This window comes from Somniosus microcephalus, chromosome 22 (assembly GCF_052327205.1).
Source record: "Somniosus microcephalus isolate GS21.2 chromosome 22, FLI_Smic_1.0, whole genome shotgun sequence".
NCBI classification, from domain to species: Eukaryota; Metazoa; Chordata; class Chondrichthyes; order Squaliformes; family Somniosidae; genus Somniosus; species Somniosus microcephalus.
Window position 1 is genome coordinate 13,335,095 of NC_141008.1, and position 16,727 is coordinate 13,351,821.

The following is a 16,727-nucleotide window of genomic DNA, read 5'->3' on the forward strand; positions in this document are numbered from 1 at the left end:
AGAAAAACCCTAGGCATCTCTTCAGTGCTTTTTGGCAGTGGGGGAGGGGGAGCTCCATAAGGGGGCGCATCCTGTCGGGGTCGGGGCCGATGACTCCGTTCTCCACTACACAGCCAAGAATGGCAAGGCGCTTGGTACGAAACGTACATTTGTCCTTGTTGTATGTTAGGTTCAGCCGCTGGGCCGTACGGAGGAATTTCTCTAGGTTAACATCATGGTCCTGCTGGTCGTGGCCGCAGATGGTGACGTTGTCTAGATAGGGGAAAGTGGCCTGGAGCGCGTTCTGGTCAACCACCCGGTCCATCTCCCGTTGGAAGACTGAAACCCCGTTGGTGACGCCGAAGGGAACTCTGAGGAAGTGGTAGAGACGACCGTCGGCTTCAAACGCTGTGTACTGGCGGTCCTCAGCCCTGATGGGGAGCTGGTGGTATGCCGACTTTAGATCAATTGTCGAGAACACCCGGTATTGTGCTATCTGATTGACCATGTCAGATATGCGGGGGAGCGGGTATGCATCTAGCTGGGTGTAGCGATTGATCGTCTGGCTGTAGTCAATAACTAGGCGCTGTTTTTCGCCAGTCTTCACTACCACCACTTGTGCTCGCCATGGGCTGGTGCTACTTTCAATAATCCCTTCCTTCAGGAGTCTCGCTACCTCGGATTTAATGAAGCTCCTATCCCCGGCACTGTAACGCCTGCTTTTGGTAGCGATGGGCTTACAGTCGCGGGTGAGGTTAGCGAACAAGGAGGGGGGGGGGACTTTAAGGGTGGAGAGGCTGCAAATGGTGCGCGGCGGGCGATTTAAAAGCTGCTGGCTGCAGACTGTGAGTGGGGGGAGGGGTCCGTCGTACGTTAATGTGACACTCTTGAGGTGGCACTGAAAATCCAACCCCAGTAGAACGGCAGCGCAGAGATGGGGCAGGACCAGGAGTTTAAAATTTTTGTATTCTGTGCCCCTTACTGAAAGGGTCACTACACAGTAGCCACCGACGTCCGCTGACTGGGCTTTGGAAGCCAAAGAGATCCGATGGCGCGTCGGCAGCACCGGGAGAGAGTAACTGCGCACCGTGTCGGGGTGGATAAAGCTCTCCGTGCTCCCGCTGTCAAAAAGGCAGGTAGTGGCGCGGCCGTTTACCGTAATGTCCATCATGGACCTGGACAGTTGATGAGGGAGAGATTGGTCCAGCGTCACAGAGGCCAGCGTATGGTCGAGCGAGTCGATGTGGTCGTCAGATGGGGCGGTGGTTGAGTCCGGGTCCCCCGTGGTTGAAGTTGGAGACGTCCAAGATAGCGGACAAAATGGCGGCGCCCATGATCCCGATCCCCACGCGGCTGGGGGAGCCCAAGATGGCGGACAAGATGGCTGCCCCCACGGTTCACACGCGGCGCTGCTGGCGTTAGCGGTTTTACCTTTGCAGGCGCTGACATAGTGTCCTTTCTTCCCGCAGCCGGAGCAGGTAGCGTTTCTCGCCGGGCAGCGTGCTCTGGGGTGTTTTGCCTGGCCACAAAAATAACATTTCTGTGCCTTGGACATCGCAGCAGCAGTTGAAGGTGGCGGTCCCATGACCCAAGGTTGTGGCGTCCACGTTGCGGGGTGGTTAGGGGAGAAGGCGTCCATATTCCTGTGGGCCGTGTCGAGCGAGAGCGCGAGGGACACTGCCTTTCTCAGGTCCATTTCTCCCTTTTCCAACAGTCTCTGCCAGGAGTAGTCGGACCTTAGACCCGCAACGAAAGCATCTCGGATCAGTCCCTCCGTGTGTGCTGCGGCTGATACTTCTTTGCAATCGCAGTCTCGGCCGAGTATCCGTAGTGCCCGTAGGAAGGCCTCCACCGATTCCCCGGGCTGCTGTCTGCGGGATCTTAAGAGGTGCCGGGCATAGACCGTATTTACCGGGCGTGCGTATTGCCCTTTTAGCAGACCGATAGCTGCCGCGTAGGTCGTCGCGTCCTGGATTATTGTATAAACTTGGTGGCTCACCTTTGAGGCCAGGATTTCCAACTTGTTTTCGTCCAGGGTCACAGTTGAGGCTTGCAGGTAGGCCTCGAAGCAACGCAGCCAATGCGCGAATTTGGTAGCCGAACCCGCTTCTTGGGGGTCTAGGTCCAGGCATGTTGGTCTGAGGGCTCGCAGCAGCTCCTGCTGCTCAGCGTTTGGTGCAGCAGCCTGCTGCTCAGCATTTGTTGTCGACATTTTGTTTTTGCTAATAAAATTGATGCGCTATCAATTACTCATAAAAGACGGAGAGTTAGGAGAGTAACTGAAGGCTTTTATTAGCAAAGAACAGAGCATGCCTCTCGTGGTTGACTGGGTTCCAAGAAGGCAGGGGGCTGCAGGTCAATCACCTTTATACTTGGGCCTGTGGGTGGAGCCAGGGGCGGAGCCAGCAGAGACATGCTGAGGCATGCATAGGTACAACAGTGTGCAACAACAACAACAATGGTGAACAACAATAACAGTGGTTTACCACATGCACACAATACTCAAGATGTGGTCTCACCAAGGCCCTGTACAACTGCAGCAAGACATCTTTGTTCCTGTACTCGAACCCTCTCGCTACGAAGGCCAACATGCCATTTGCCTCCTTAACCGCCTGCTGCACCTGCATGCTTACCTTCAGCAACTGGTGCACAAGGACACCCAGGTCTCGTTGCACTTCCCCTTCTCCCAATCTATTGCCGTTCAGATAATAATCTGCCTTCCTGTTTTTGCCACAAAAGTGGATAACCTCACATTTATCCACATTATACTGCATCTGCCATGCTTCTGCCCAATCACCCAACCTGTCCAAATCATCCTGGAGTTTCTCTGCATCCTCCTCACAGCACACACGCCCACCCAGCTTTGTGTCGTCTGCAAACTTGGAGATATTACATCTAGTTCCCTTGTCTAGATCATTTATAGAAATTGTGAATAGCTGGGGTCCTAGGACTGATCCCTGCGGTACCCCACTAGTCACTGCCTGCTACTCGGAAAAAGACCCGTTTATTCCAACTCTTTGCTTCCTGTCTGACAACCAGTTCTCTATCCAAGTCAGTACCTTGCCCCCAATCCCATGTGCCTTAACTTTACATGCTAATCTCTTATGCGGGACCTTATCAAAAGCCTTCTGAAAGTCCAAATACACCACATCCACTGGTTCTCCCTTATCTATTCTACCAGTTACATCCTCAAAAAATTCCAGTAGATTAGTCAAGCACGATTTACCTTTTGGAAATCCATGTTGACTTTGTCCAATCCTGTCACTGTTTTCCAAGTGCTCTGCTATTACATCTTTTATAATGAACTCTAGCATTTTCCCCACTACCGATGTCAGGCTTACCGGTGTATAATTCCCCGTTTTCTCTCTACCACCTTTTTTGAATAGTGGGGTAACATTAGCTACCCTCCAATCCATAGGAACTGTTCCAGAGTCTATTGAATTTTGGAAGATGACCAGCAATGCATCTACTATTTCTAGGACCACTTCCTTAAGTACCCTAGGATGTAGATTATCGGCCTTCAATCCCGTCAATTTCCCTAACACCATTTCTCTACAAATACTGATTTCATTCAGTTCCTCCCTCTCATTAGACCCTATGTTCCTCGACATCTCTGGAAGGTTATTTGTGTCCTCCTTTGTGAAGACAGAACCAAAGATAGGGAGGGGCGAGGCCATGGAGAGATTTGAAAACAAGGATGAGAATTTTGAAATCGAGGCGCTGCTTAACCGGGAGCCAATCTAGGTCAGCGAGCACAGGGGTGATGGGTGAACGGGACTTGGTGTGAGTTAGGACACGGGCAGCCGAGTTTTGGATGACCTCAAATTTACGTAGGGTAGATCGTGGGCGGCCAGCCAGGAGTGAGTTAGAATAGTCAAGTCGAGAGGTAACAAAGGCATGGATGAAGGTTTCAGCAGCAGTTGAGCTGAGGCAGGGGTGGAGACGAGCAATGTTACGGAGATGAAAAAAAGGTCTTGGTTATCCTGTGGTTTTGTGGTCGGAAGCTCATTTCAGGGTCAAATATGACCCCAAGGTTGCAAACAGTGTGGTTCAGCTCTGACAGATGTTAGGGAGAAGGATGTAGTACGGAGTTTGTAGCGGGGTCTTGGGTACGGAGTTTGTGGCGGGGCCGAAAACAATGGCTTCGGGGTCTTCCCAGTATTTAATTGGAGGAAATTTCTGCTCCTCCAGAACTGGATGTCGGACAAGCAGTCTGACAATTTAGAGATGGTGGAGGGGTCGAGAGAAGTGGTGGTGAGCTAGAGCCGGGTGTCAGCAGCGTACATGTGGAAACTGACGCTGTGTTTTCGGATGATGTCGTCGAGGTGCAACATGTAGATGAGAAATAGGAGGGGCCAAGGATAGATCGTTGGGGGACCCCAGAGGTAACGATGTGGGAGTGGGAAGAGGAGCCATTGCAGGTGATTCTCTGGCTACGATTAGATAGATAAGAATGGAACCAGGCGAGTGCAGTCCCACCCATCTGGACAATGGTGGAGAGGCGTTGGAGAAGGATTAAGTGGTCAACCGTGTCAAAGGCTGCAGACAGGTCAAGAAGGACGAGGAGAGATAGTTTACGTTTGTCACAGTCACAAAGGATGTCATTTGTAACTTTGACAGCCGTTTCGGTTCTGTGGCAAGGGCGGAAACCGGATTGGAGGGATTCAAACATGGAGTTGCGGGAAGGATGGGCACGGATTTGGGAGGTAACAACATGTGCCGGTATGTTGGAGAGGAAAGGGAGGTTGGAGATGGGGCGGTAATTTGCAAGGACGGAGGGGCAAGGGTTTTTTGAGGAGAGGAGTGATGACGGCAGATTTGAGGGAGAGGGGGAGAACTGTTAACAATGTCAGCTAACATGGGAACCAGAAAAGGAAGTTGGGTGGTCAGCAGTTTAGTGGGAATAGGGTCGAGGGAGCAGGAGGTGGGTCTCATGGACATGTTGAGCGCAGAGAGGTCATGAGGGGAGATCGGAGAGAAACTGGAGAAAGATGCGAGTTCAGGGCTAGGGCAGGAGGGAACCTTAGAGGGAGTCTGGCCCGGTGGGCTAGGGGAAGGAAGGGAAGTGACAGAGGCAGCTGAACGAATGGTCTCGATCTCCTCGCACTTTTTGTCGGCGGTGAGGGTGGAGGAGACGGGGGAGAGGGGTTTAAGAAGATGGTCAGCAATAGAGATTAGAAGCCGGGGTTTATCTTTGCACTCCAGAATGATTCTGGAATAGTGAGTAATTTTAGCAGACGAGAGCAGGACCCGATAATGCTTTATGTGGTCCAGCCAGATCTGGCGGTGAATGGCTAAACCAGTTGTCCTCCATATCCGTTCAAGTCTGCCTCTCTTGGACTGAAGGGAGCAAGATGTTGGCTGTACCGGGGGAACAGCCAGGGTGAGAGAGAGTAATTGTTTTAATAGGGACTAGGGCATCAAAGGTGGTGGTGAGGGTGTGGTTGAGCAGAACGGTAGCTGCAGAAATGTCATGGTGAATGGAGGGCTAAAGGCTGGACAGTTGGGATCTCGTAAGTGCAGTTGTAAGAGAGTTGGGAGAGAGTTTTTTTTCCAGGAGTTTACATGGAGGGAGAGATTAAGGGAGGATAGGAGGCGAGTGAACTCAGAGCAGAGAGAGTATGATGAATTGAGATGTAGGTTGAAATCACCGAGGCTGAGAAGTCGTTCAGTGCAGAGGCTGAGGAAGGAAAGCAGTGGATATCTCTGTAATAAAGCTTTTATGGTACTTGGGTGGGCGGCAGAGAAGAAGAATTTTAAATGCGAGGTGATATTCTTATATTCTTATGCTCTCTCCTCTGAGTTCACTCGCCTCCTATCATCCACAATAAGCTCATGGATGGCAAGGAAAGATGGGTGTTTGACATCTTGGGAGCAGGAGGGGACAAGACAGGGAGAGGGTGCAAGAGGCAGGAGGTGTAAAGGGACAGCAGGACTGGAGTGGGGAGAGAAAATTGCCATAACTGAGCAGGAAATGCTCTGAAAGCATAGACAAGCAAAACAGACAGCGTGCCTTTAAGTAAAGTGAAAGCCAGGCAGCAAATGCCTACGGCCACACTAGTCTGAAAGCGCCCGATCTCGTCTGATCTCGGAAGCTAAGCAGAGTCAGGCCTGGTTAGTACTTGGATGGGAGACCGCCTGGGAATACCAGGTGCAGTAGGCTTTTGCGCCCGCCAGAGGCTGCTCACAGCTCTGCACACTCACGCTGCCGTTAATCAATCAACAACCTTTTTCCTGCTCGTTTCTGCACACTCTCTCGCGCTTTCATTTAACCATTTCTATACTGCACATTCTCTTGCTGCTTCACAAAGGCAAGGGAGTTGAGACAGAGGGGAAAAAAGCAGAAGAAGAGAATAAGCTAACCATGAAACACACACTGGCGGAGGGGCAGCAGGACTCAGCAGCAGAGAGGAGAGACAAGGTGCAGAGAAAACTAGGAGGGAGAAACTGCAACAGAGCAGAGAATAATGTAGAAAGAGCAGCAATTAGATGGCTCTTATCAAAGTCACAAAGTGAAAAGGAATGTGGTAGTGGTCATAGAGTCATAGAGTTATACAGCACAGAAAGAGGCCCTTCGGCCCATCTTGTCTGCGCCGGCCATCAAGCCCTATCTATTCTAATCCCATTTTTCAGCATTTGGTCCGTAGCCTTGTATGCTATGGTGTTTCAAGTGCTCATTTAAATGCTTCTTGAATGTTGTGAGGGTTCCTGCCTCTACCACCCTTTCAGGCAGTGAGTTCCACATTCAACCACCCTCTGGGTGAAAAAGTTTTTCCTCAAATCCCCTCTAAACCTCCTGCCCCTTACCTTGAATCTATGCCCCCTGGTTATTGACCCCTCTACTAAGGTGAAAAGTTCCTTTCTATCTATCCTATCTATGCCCCTCATAATTTTGTACACCTCAATCAGGTTCCCCCTCAGCCTTCTCTGCTCTAAGGGAAACAACCCCAGCCTGTCCAGTCTCTCTTCATAGCTGAAACGCTCCAGCCCAGGTAACATCCAATGCAATCACATTCTTCCTATAGTGTGGCGACCAGAACTGCACACAGTATTCCAGCTGTGGCCTAACTAGCGTTTTGTACAGCTCCATCATAACCTCCCTGCTCTTATATTCTATGCCTCGGCTAATGAAGGCAAGTATCCCATATGCCTTCTTAACCACTGGTTGGGGACAGTATAGTCAGAAGGATAGATGCTGTTCACTGCAACCGCGACCGGGAGTTCGGAAGGTTGTGTTGCCTGCCCGGTGCCAGGTTAAAGGATGTCTCCTCGTGGCTGGAGAAGAACTTGGAGTGGGAAGGGGAGGATCCAGTTGTTGTCGTCCATTTAGGAACCAATAGCATAGGTAGAACTAGGAATGAGGTTCTGCTGAGAGAGTTTGAGAAGCTAGGGTCGAAATTAAACCGCAGAACCTCACAGGTAATAATCTCTGGATTGTTACCTGAGCCACGCGCAAATTGGCATAGTGACAAACATATTAGAAGGTCAAATGCGTGGCTCAAAGATTGGTGTGGGGGGCAGGCTTTCAATTCATGGGGCACTGGCACCAGTACTGGGGAAAGAGCTGTTCCGTGGGGACGGGCTCCTTAATCTGGGCTGGGACCAATGTCCTGGCGAATCGAATAACTAGTGCGGTAGATAGGGCTTTATACTAATGATGAAGGGGGGTGGGAGGATTCAGGAAAGGGTAAATTGAGAAGCAGTAAGAGAAATGTCAAGGCTGTCGAGCAGAGGAGTGATCTGGGTAAAGATGAGCAGTGTGGGTCAGGAGGAGACCTAAAGATTAATAAATGTAATAGGGCATTAGTGACTAAAGTTACGTCAGGGAAAAATAGAAAACAGTTAAAGCTAAAGGTACTATATCTGAATGCACGAAACATTCATAACAAAATAGATGAATTAATAGCGCAGATAGAAATAAATGGGTTTGATTTAATAGCCATTACAGAGACATGGTTGCAAAGTGACCAAGTTTGGGAACTAAATATTCCAGGATTTTCAACTTTTAGAAGAGACAGGCAGAATGGAAAAGGAGGAGGGGTAGCACTGGTAATAAAGAAGGGAATAAAGACAGTGGCGAGAAAGGATCTTGCCTCGTAAAGACAAGATTTAGAATCACTTTGGGTGGAGCTAAGAAACAACGAGGGGCAGAAAACACTCGTGGGAGTAGTTATAGGCCCCCTAACAGTGGTTGTAGTGTCAGGCAGAGTATAAATCAGGAAATGAGAGATGCATTTAACAAGGGTAATACAGTAATCATGGGGGACTTTAACTTTCTTATAGACTGGGCAAACCAAATTTGCAGAAATAGTGCAGAGGAAAAGTTCATGGAATGCATTCAAGATAGTTTTCTAGATTAGTATGTCAAGGAACCTATGAGGGAATTGGCTATTTTAGATCTAGTACTGTGCAATGAAACAGGGTTAATTAATAACATTCATAATTCGCAACAAATATACATTCCCTTAAGGAATAAAAATCCCACGGGAAAAATGATCCAACTGTGGCTAAGAAGAGAAATTAAAGATAGTATTAGATTAAAGGAATTTAATTCAGCAAAGGAGGACCAAGAATTTGATAAAGAAAGGGAAAATAGAATGAGAGTAAACTAGCGAGAGACCTAAAAACAGACTGTAAAAGCTTCTATAGCTATGTTAAAAGGAAAAGATTCGCGAAAGTAAACGTGGGTCCCTTACAGGCTGAGACAGGGGAAATTATAATGGGGAATAAGGAAATGGCAGAGAAATTAAACAAATACTTTGTGTCTGTCTTCACAGAAGAAGACCCAGAAATAACTTCCTGGAGAACCAAGGGTCTAGCGAGATTGAGGAACTGAAAGAAATTAGTATTAATAAAAAAAGTACTGGAGAAATTAATGGGACTGAAAGCCGATAAATTCCCTGGACCTGATGGCCTACATCCTAGGGTTTTAGAAGAGGTGACTGTAGAGATAGTGGATGCATTGGTTGTCATCTTCCAAAATTCCAGATTCTAGAACGATTCCTGCGGATTAGAAGGTAGAAAATATAACCCCAATATTTAAGAAAGGAGGAAGAGAGAAAACGGGGAACTACAGACCAGTTAGCCTGACATCAGTAGTAGGGAAAATGCTAGAATCTATTAATAGGGACGTGGTAACAGGGCACTTAGAAAGTAATAGGATTGGGCAGAGTCAACACGGGTTTATGAAAGGGAAATCATATTTGACAAACCTATTAGAATTTTTTGAGGTTGGAACAAGCAGAATAGATAAGGGGGAACCAGTGGATGTGGTGTATTTGGATTTTCAGAAGGCACTCGATAAGGTGCCACACAAGAGGTTATTATACAAAATTAGGGCTCATGGGATTGGGGGTAATATACTAGCATGGATTGAGGATTGGTCAGAAAACAGAGAGTAGGAATAAACGGGTAATTTTTGGGTTGGTAGGCTGTAACTAGTGGAGTACCGTAAGGACCAGTGCTAGGGCCTCAGCTATTCACAATCTATATCAACGATTTGGATGAGGCGACCAAATGTAATATATCCAAGTTTGCTGATGATACAAAGCTAGGTGGGAATGTAAGTTGTGAGGAGGATGCAAAGAGACTTCAAGGGGATAAAGACAGGCTAAGTGAATGGGCAAGAACATGGCAAATGGAATATAATGGAGAAATGTGAAGTTATCCACTTTGGTAGGAAAAATAGAAAAGCAGAGTATTTTTTAAATGGTGAGAGATTGGGAAATGTTGCTGTTCAGAGGGACCTGGGTGTCCTTGTACACGAATCACTGAAAGTTAACATGAAGGTACAGCAAGTAATTAGGAAAGCAAATGGTATGTTGGCCTTTATTACAAGAGGATTTGAGTATAGGAGTAAGGACATCTTACTGCAATTATATAGGGCCCTGGGAAGACCACACTTGGAGTATTGTGTACAGTTTTGGTCGCCTTACCTAAGGAAGGATATACTTGTCATAGAGTGAGTGAAACAAAGATTCACCAGACTGATTCCTGGGATGGGGAGATTGCCCTATGAGGAGAGATTGATTAGACTAGGCCTATATTCCCTAGTATTTAGAAGAATGAGAAGTGATCTCATTGAAACATACAAAATTCTTGAAGGGTTTGACAGGGTAGATGCAGGGAGATGTTTCCCCTGGCTGAGGAGTCTAGAACCAGGGGTCACAGTCTCAGAATAAGGGGTCAGCCATTTAGGACTGAGACGAGGACAAACTTCTTCATCAGAGGGTGGTGAATCTTTGGAATTCTCTATCCCAGCGGGCTGTGGAGGCTCAGTCATTGAGTATATTCAAGACGGAGATCACTAGATTTTTGGATGTTAAGGGAATCAAGGGATTTGTGGATAGTGCAGGAAAGTGGAGTTGAGGTAGAAGATCAGCCATGATGTTAGTGAATGGCGGAGCAGGTTCAAGGGGCCGAATTGTCTACTCCTGCTCCTATTTCTTATGTTAGTATGTCCTTTGAGAACACAAGATGTGACTGTGACTAAGGAAAACTATCCCTCTTTGTCCTTCTCGACATGTCTGCAACCTTTGACACGGTTGAGCACTCCATCCTCCTCCAATGCCTCTCCACCATCGTCCAGCTGGGTGGGACTGCACTCACCTGGTTCCATTCTTATCTAACTAATCGTGGCCAGAGAATCACCTGCAATGGCTTCTCTTCCTGCTCCCATATCATTACCTCTGGAATCCCCCAAGGATTTGTCCTTGGCCCCCTCCTATTTTGCATCTAAACGCTGTCCCTCGGCGACATCATCCGAAAACACAGCGTCAGTTTCCACATGTGCGTTAACGACACCCAGCTCTACCTCACCACCACCTCTGTCGACCCCTCCACAGTGTCTAAATTGCCACATTGCTTGGCCAACACCCAGTACTGGATGAGCAGAAATTTCCTCCAACCAAATATTGAGAAGACTGAAGCCATTGTCTTCGGTCCCCGCCACAAACTCCGTTCCCTCGCCACCGACTTCATCCCTTTCCCTACAATTTGTCTGAGGCTGAACTAGACTGTTCGCAACCTTGGTGCCATATTTGACCCTGAAATGAGCTTCCGACCACATATCCGCAGTATAATTAAGACCGCCTATTTCCACCACCGTAACATCGCCCATCTCCGCCTCTGCCTCAACTCATCTGCTGCTGAAACCCTCATCCATGCCTTTGTTACCTCTAGACTTGACAATCGCAATGCACTCCTGGCTGGCCTCCCACATTCTACCCTACGTAAACTTGTGGTCATCCCAAACTCGGCTGTCCGTGTCCTAACTCGCACCAAGTCCCGTTCACCCATCACCCCAGTGCTCGCTGACCTACATTGGCTCCCGGTTAAGCAACGCTTTGATTTCAAAATTCTCATCCTTGTTTTCAATCCTTCCATGGCCTCGCTCCTCCCTATCTCTGTAATTTCCTTCAGCAACACAACCCCGGAGATATCTGCGCTCCTCGAATTCTGGCCTCTTGAGCATCCCTGATTTTAATCGCTCAACCATTGGTGGCCGTGCCTTCAGCTGCCTGGGCCGTATGCTCTGGATTCCCTGCTGTAGTGTCCGTGTGTTGATAGAGACACTGAAGACAGGAGTTGGTTCATAGGTGTTTACTAAGCAAAGTCTGGAGGGGTACTAACGGATATAACACACTATACAGGCTTATATAGACCGAGTGGCCATTACCAGCATTACAGCACACATGGGGCTCTTAAAGGCACATACACTACAATTCCTCCCCTTTTAGCTAACCAGTACATCATATTTTAAGTAATTATGAATTACATATTATAAGAAAAATAATATACACATTGCTGTAGTTAATTAATTATAAGTCAGTCTCTCTGGAGGCTTCCTGACTCGGTCCGGATAACGCCTCGGTGGTGTAGTAGTTTCTGGTGGTGTAGTAGGTTCTTCTGGCAAGGCTGATTCGGCTTGAATGCCAGTGTCGGGTTCATCGGGTTCCAGTATCACCGGATCGGAGGTAGATATGGGTATATCTACTTCATCGTTAGGCGTATAGAGTTGTGGTGTAGGTTGTCCCTTTTCGGATGACTATGATTTGGTCAGCATGGCGCCTTATTATGCTTTCTCCGATGTCCACGGTATACATCAGTGGTCCTAGTCGTGTGCAGACAGTTCCAGGCTGCCATTTCTCGGTACGGTAGTCCCGGGCCAAAACTTGTTGACCTATCTGGAAGGTTCTAGTTGGCCTTTCATTCATGCCTTGAAACTGCCGGTTCTCCACGTCCCTTCTGATGTTGGGCTTGACCAAATCCAGCCAGCATCTTAGGTTTCTATTGAAGAACATCATGGCGGGAGTTTGGTTGGTAACCATATGTGTTGCATTCCTGTATGCGAACAAGAAGTTATCCACCTTGTGCTGAAGTTTTATGTCTTCATTACCCATGGCTTTTATGGCCTTTTTGAAGGTCTGGACAAACCTTTCAGCCAATCCATTGGTGGCGGGATGGTATGGGGCGGACATGTAGTGCTTAACCCCATTGTTTTTTAAGAACTTCCTGAATTCTTCGGACACAAATTGCGGTCCATTATCAGAACAGATCTGTTCCGGCAGCCCATTCCTGGCAAATATGGTTCTTAATACTGTGATGGTTTTTTCCGTGGTGGTGGAGGACATCTTTATTATCTCCGGCCACTTGGAGTGTGCATCAACCGCGATTAAGAACATTGAGTCCATAAATGGACCAGCAAAGTCGATGTGTACCCTTTGCCAGGGAGATGAGGGCCACTCCCATGGATGTAGAGGGGCTTGTGGTGGAGCGTTTTGGACCTTCTGGCAGCCTAGGCAGGTCTTGGTCATTTCTTCGATGTCTCCATCGATACCTGGCCACCATACAAACGCCCTGGCTAGGTTCTTCATTTTCACTCCACCCAGATGCCCCTCGTGAAGCTCCTTTAGCACTTTATCCTGGAGTTTGGGTGGAATCACCACTCTGGATCCACACATCAAGGTTCCTCGGCACACTGACAGCTGTTCTCTTCTTTGCGAGAATGCTGGCAACAGTGGTTCGCCATGTGCTGGCCATCCCTTCACTGTTAAATCGTAGACCCGTGAGAGAGTCGGGTCATTTCTCGTCTCCCTTTCAATGGCAGAATTTGTTACTGGTAGACATTCCACTATGGTAGAGTGGAACATCTCCACTGGGTCTACTGTAGGTGCCTCTTCTACCGTTGGCAACGGTAGGCGCGATAAACCGTCAACATTCCCATGCTGTTTTGATCCTTTGTACTCTATGTTGTATTGGTATGCCCCTAGAAAAAGGGACCACCTCTGTAGCCTTTGCGCTGTCATAATGGAAACACCCTTTTTAGGGTTGAATATGGAGATGAGGGGTTGATGGTCAGTCAACAAGGTAAATTTTTGTCCGTGTAGGTAATGGTTAAATTTCTTCACTCCCCATACCAGGCTGAGTGCTTCCCTGTCGATTTGGGCATAGTTACGCTCAGCTGAGTTCAATGAGCGTGACGCAAAAGCTATCGGCCGTTCCGAGCCATCAGGGAATTTATGCGATAATAGTGCTCCTATGCCGTAAGGGGATGCATCGCACGCCAGTCTGATTGGCAGTGATGGGTTGTAATGAGCCAAAACTTCTTCGGATGTGATTAAGTCTTTGCATTTATGGAAGGCACGTTTACAGTCTTCGTTCCATTTCCAAATTACTCCTGTTTGTAGCAGTTCATTAAGAGGGTGTAGAAGAGTTGATAAGTTCGGTAAAAATTTATGATAGTAATTTATTAATCCCAGGAACGACCTTAATTGTGAAACATTTTCAGGTGCTGGGGCTTTTATGACCGCTTCAATTTTTTCAGATGGCTTATGCAACCCTTCCTTATTAATTATGTGGCCACAATATGATATTTGATTTCGGAAAAATTCGCACTTGGGGCGATTTGCTCATAGGCCCCGTTCTCTCAGCCTAGTGAGCACCTGCTCCAAAGTGGCAAGGTGCTCGTTGTCGTTTTTTCCTGTTACAAGGATGTCGTCCAGGTAGCATTGAGTATCCGGAATCCCTTGGAGGACTTGCTCCATAGCTCTTTGCCAGATAGCTGGAGCGGATGCTACTCCGAAAACTAGTCGATTGTACTGGTACAGACCTTTGTGTGTATTTATCATGAGATATTTTTTAGAGGCCTCTTCAACCTCCATCTGTAGATATGCCTGTGCCAAGTCAATTTTGGTGAAACGTTTCCCTCCGGAGAGTGAGGCGAAAATATCTTCTATCCTCGGAAGAGGATACTGTACCGTGTGAAGGACCGGGTTTACCGTCAACTTGAAGTCTCCACAGATGCGAATTTTTCTCTGTCCTTCAGATTTATTATTATTCAATGCTTTCTTCATGACTGGAACGATGGGTGTTGCCCACTCGCTCCAATCTATTTTGGATAATACGCCTGCATTTTCCAAATTCTCCAGCTCTGCCTCGACTGCTGGACGAATTGCGTATGGCACTGGTCTTGCTTTAAAAAACTTGGGAATTGCTGCATCTTCCACTTTTATTGAGGCGGTGATGCCTTTCAAGGTTCCTAGTTTCTCTTGAAACACTTCTTTGGCGTTGGCCAAGATGTCTTTTAATCGTTCAGGTATGATGTCGTCATCGTTTTTTTTCTTACTGGTCACCGTCAGTGCCTGAATGGAGTGCCAGTCTAAACGTATTTTCCTGATCCATTCACGTCCTAACAGCGGTGGGCCACCATCTTGTAGAATGAATAAACACAACTTTTGTATTTCCTTGCCGTTGTATACAACAGGCACCTTTATTTTTCCTTTGGGGTATACTTTCTGCCCCGTATATGTTATTAAGATAATGGATGTGTCTTTTAAAGGTATATGCGGAAATAGCCTCTCGTAATCCCGTCGATTTATTACGGTCAGAGCTGATCCTGTATCTAGCTCCATTTTAACTGGGGACCCTGCTATCGTGAGGGTAACCCAAATGGTCTGGTAATCATCTTTGGCAAGTACATTATGTAATTTGAGACAGCTTAGTCTCTTGTTTTCGAAGTCGCTATTGCTCTTCTGGTCTTCGGAGCTACTGTCCGTCATCATTTGTACCTTTCTGTACTTTTCTTTATTGATTTTTTTTTCCTGTCTGTGGATTTATTTTGTCCAGATCGGCATACCCGTGTAATGTGTCCAATCTTTCCGCATTGCCTGCATGCTTTGTCCTTGAACCAGCAGTCCCTCTGGTTATGGTTGGATCTGCCGCAGTGATAACATCTTTCGAAACCCTGTGTCATTTCATGGGTGCCGAAGTCCTGTGTCTTTTGTATCTCTGCAGCTCCTCTTGCTGCTGCTTCGTATGATACAGCCATACTGAAAGCCTTGTCCAGTGTTAAATCTTTTTCAGAAAGCAGCCTTTTCTGTGTTCCTTCACTTAAGAGACCGCAGACGAATTTGTCTCGAAGATAATCACAGATTCACAGTAAATCACAGAAACCCCACAATGCAGATAGAGGCCATTTCGGCCCATCGAGCCTGCACCGACACATATCCCACCCGATCCCCGTAACCCCTACACCAACACCAACACATATCCCACCCTATCCCCGTAACCCCACGTATTTAATCCCCCTAAACACTAAGGGTCAATTTATCATAGCCAATCAACCTAACCCGCACATCTTTGGACTGTGGGAGGAAACCGGAGCACCCGGAGAAAACCCACGCAAACACGGGGAGAATGTGCAAACCCCACACAGACAGTCACCCGAGGCCAGATTCGAACCCGGGTCCCTGGCACTGTGAGGCAACAGTGCTAACCATTATGCCACTGTGCTGCCCTAATCTGCTAGTCCTGCCCCGAATTGGCAGTGTTTTGATAGCTTTCTTAATTCGGTGAGGTAATCAGTGTTACTTTCATTCTGGTGTTGATTTCTCTTGAAGAATTTGAATCGTTCCACTATCAGCAGCGGTGTTGGGCTTAAGTGCTCCTGCAGGGTATCAACAATTTCTTTAAAATCCTTGTCTTTTGGTTTGGCTGGAGTGATTAAATTTCGTAACAGCCCGTATGCCTTTGCGCCCATTAAATTCAGCAGTACTGAAGCTTTTTTTTCATCTTCTATTCCATTTGCAGTGCAATATACCTCTACTCTTTCCACATATGTGGTCCAATCCTCTATTTCGCTATCAAAAGCATCAATATTGCCAGACTTAGGCATCTTAGAAAAGATATGGCGCTTCCCGCGCTTTTCTTTCTTTTCTGCAGAAAAGATATGGCACTTCCCGCGCTTTCCCGCCATTGCTGCCGATGACAACGCTGTTTCCCGTGGTTTCCGTTCTTTTTTTATTTATTTATTTACATTTGGAGACTTGTTCCCGCCGGACTTTCTCTCTAGGTCTGAACGCCGACCTGCTTGCAGTGCCGGCTGTCTCCCGAGTGCTCCCTCCCCGTTTGTTATTGCTTGCCTCCGATTTCGCTGCTTGTCCCAGCTGTAGAGCCAGCCGCTGGAGCCCCAGCCTGACTCCCAGGAAGGATTAGCGCAGTACCTGCCACCAGCTTGGCCAGCTGGTGAAACCACAGCTTCTTTCACTTCCTTGAGTTTTCTGGACGCCCGAGGAATCGATGTCCTTGAGGTGCTGCCGAATTGCAGGTAAGTCTGTTTCCACTTCATCGCCACTGTAGTGTCCGTGTGTTGATAGAGACACTGAAGACAGGAGTTGGTTCATAGGTGTTTACTAAGCAAAGTCTGGAGGGGTACTAACGGATATAACACAATATACAGGCTTATATAG

The 16,727-nt window shown here is 47.6% G+C and overlaps 1 protein-coding gene and 1 non-coding gene across 2 annotated transcripts in view; both read left to right on the top strand.

Annotated features, from left to right (window-relative positions):
• Positions 1-16,727, top strand: part of LOC147102040 (protein spinster homolog 1-like) — a 187,295-nt gene that overhangs the window by 46,923 nt on the left and 123,645 nt on the right. The gene's annotated exons all lie outside the window — the stretch shown is intronic.
• Positions 6,024-6,142, top strand: LOC147102042 (5S ribosomal RNA). Its single transcript, XR_015073304.1, has one exon. It is a non-coding gene; the product is annotated as a 5S ribosomal RNA (ribosomal RNA).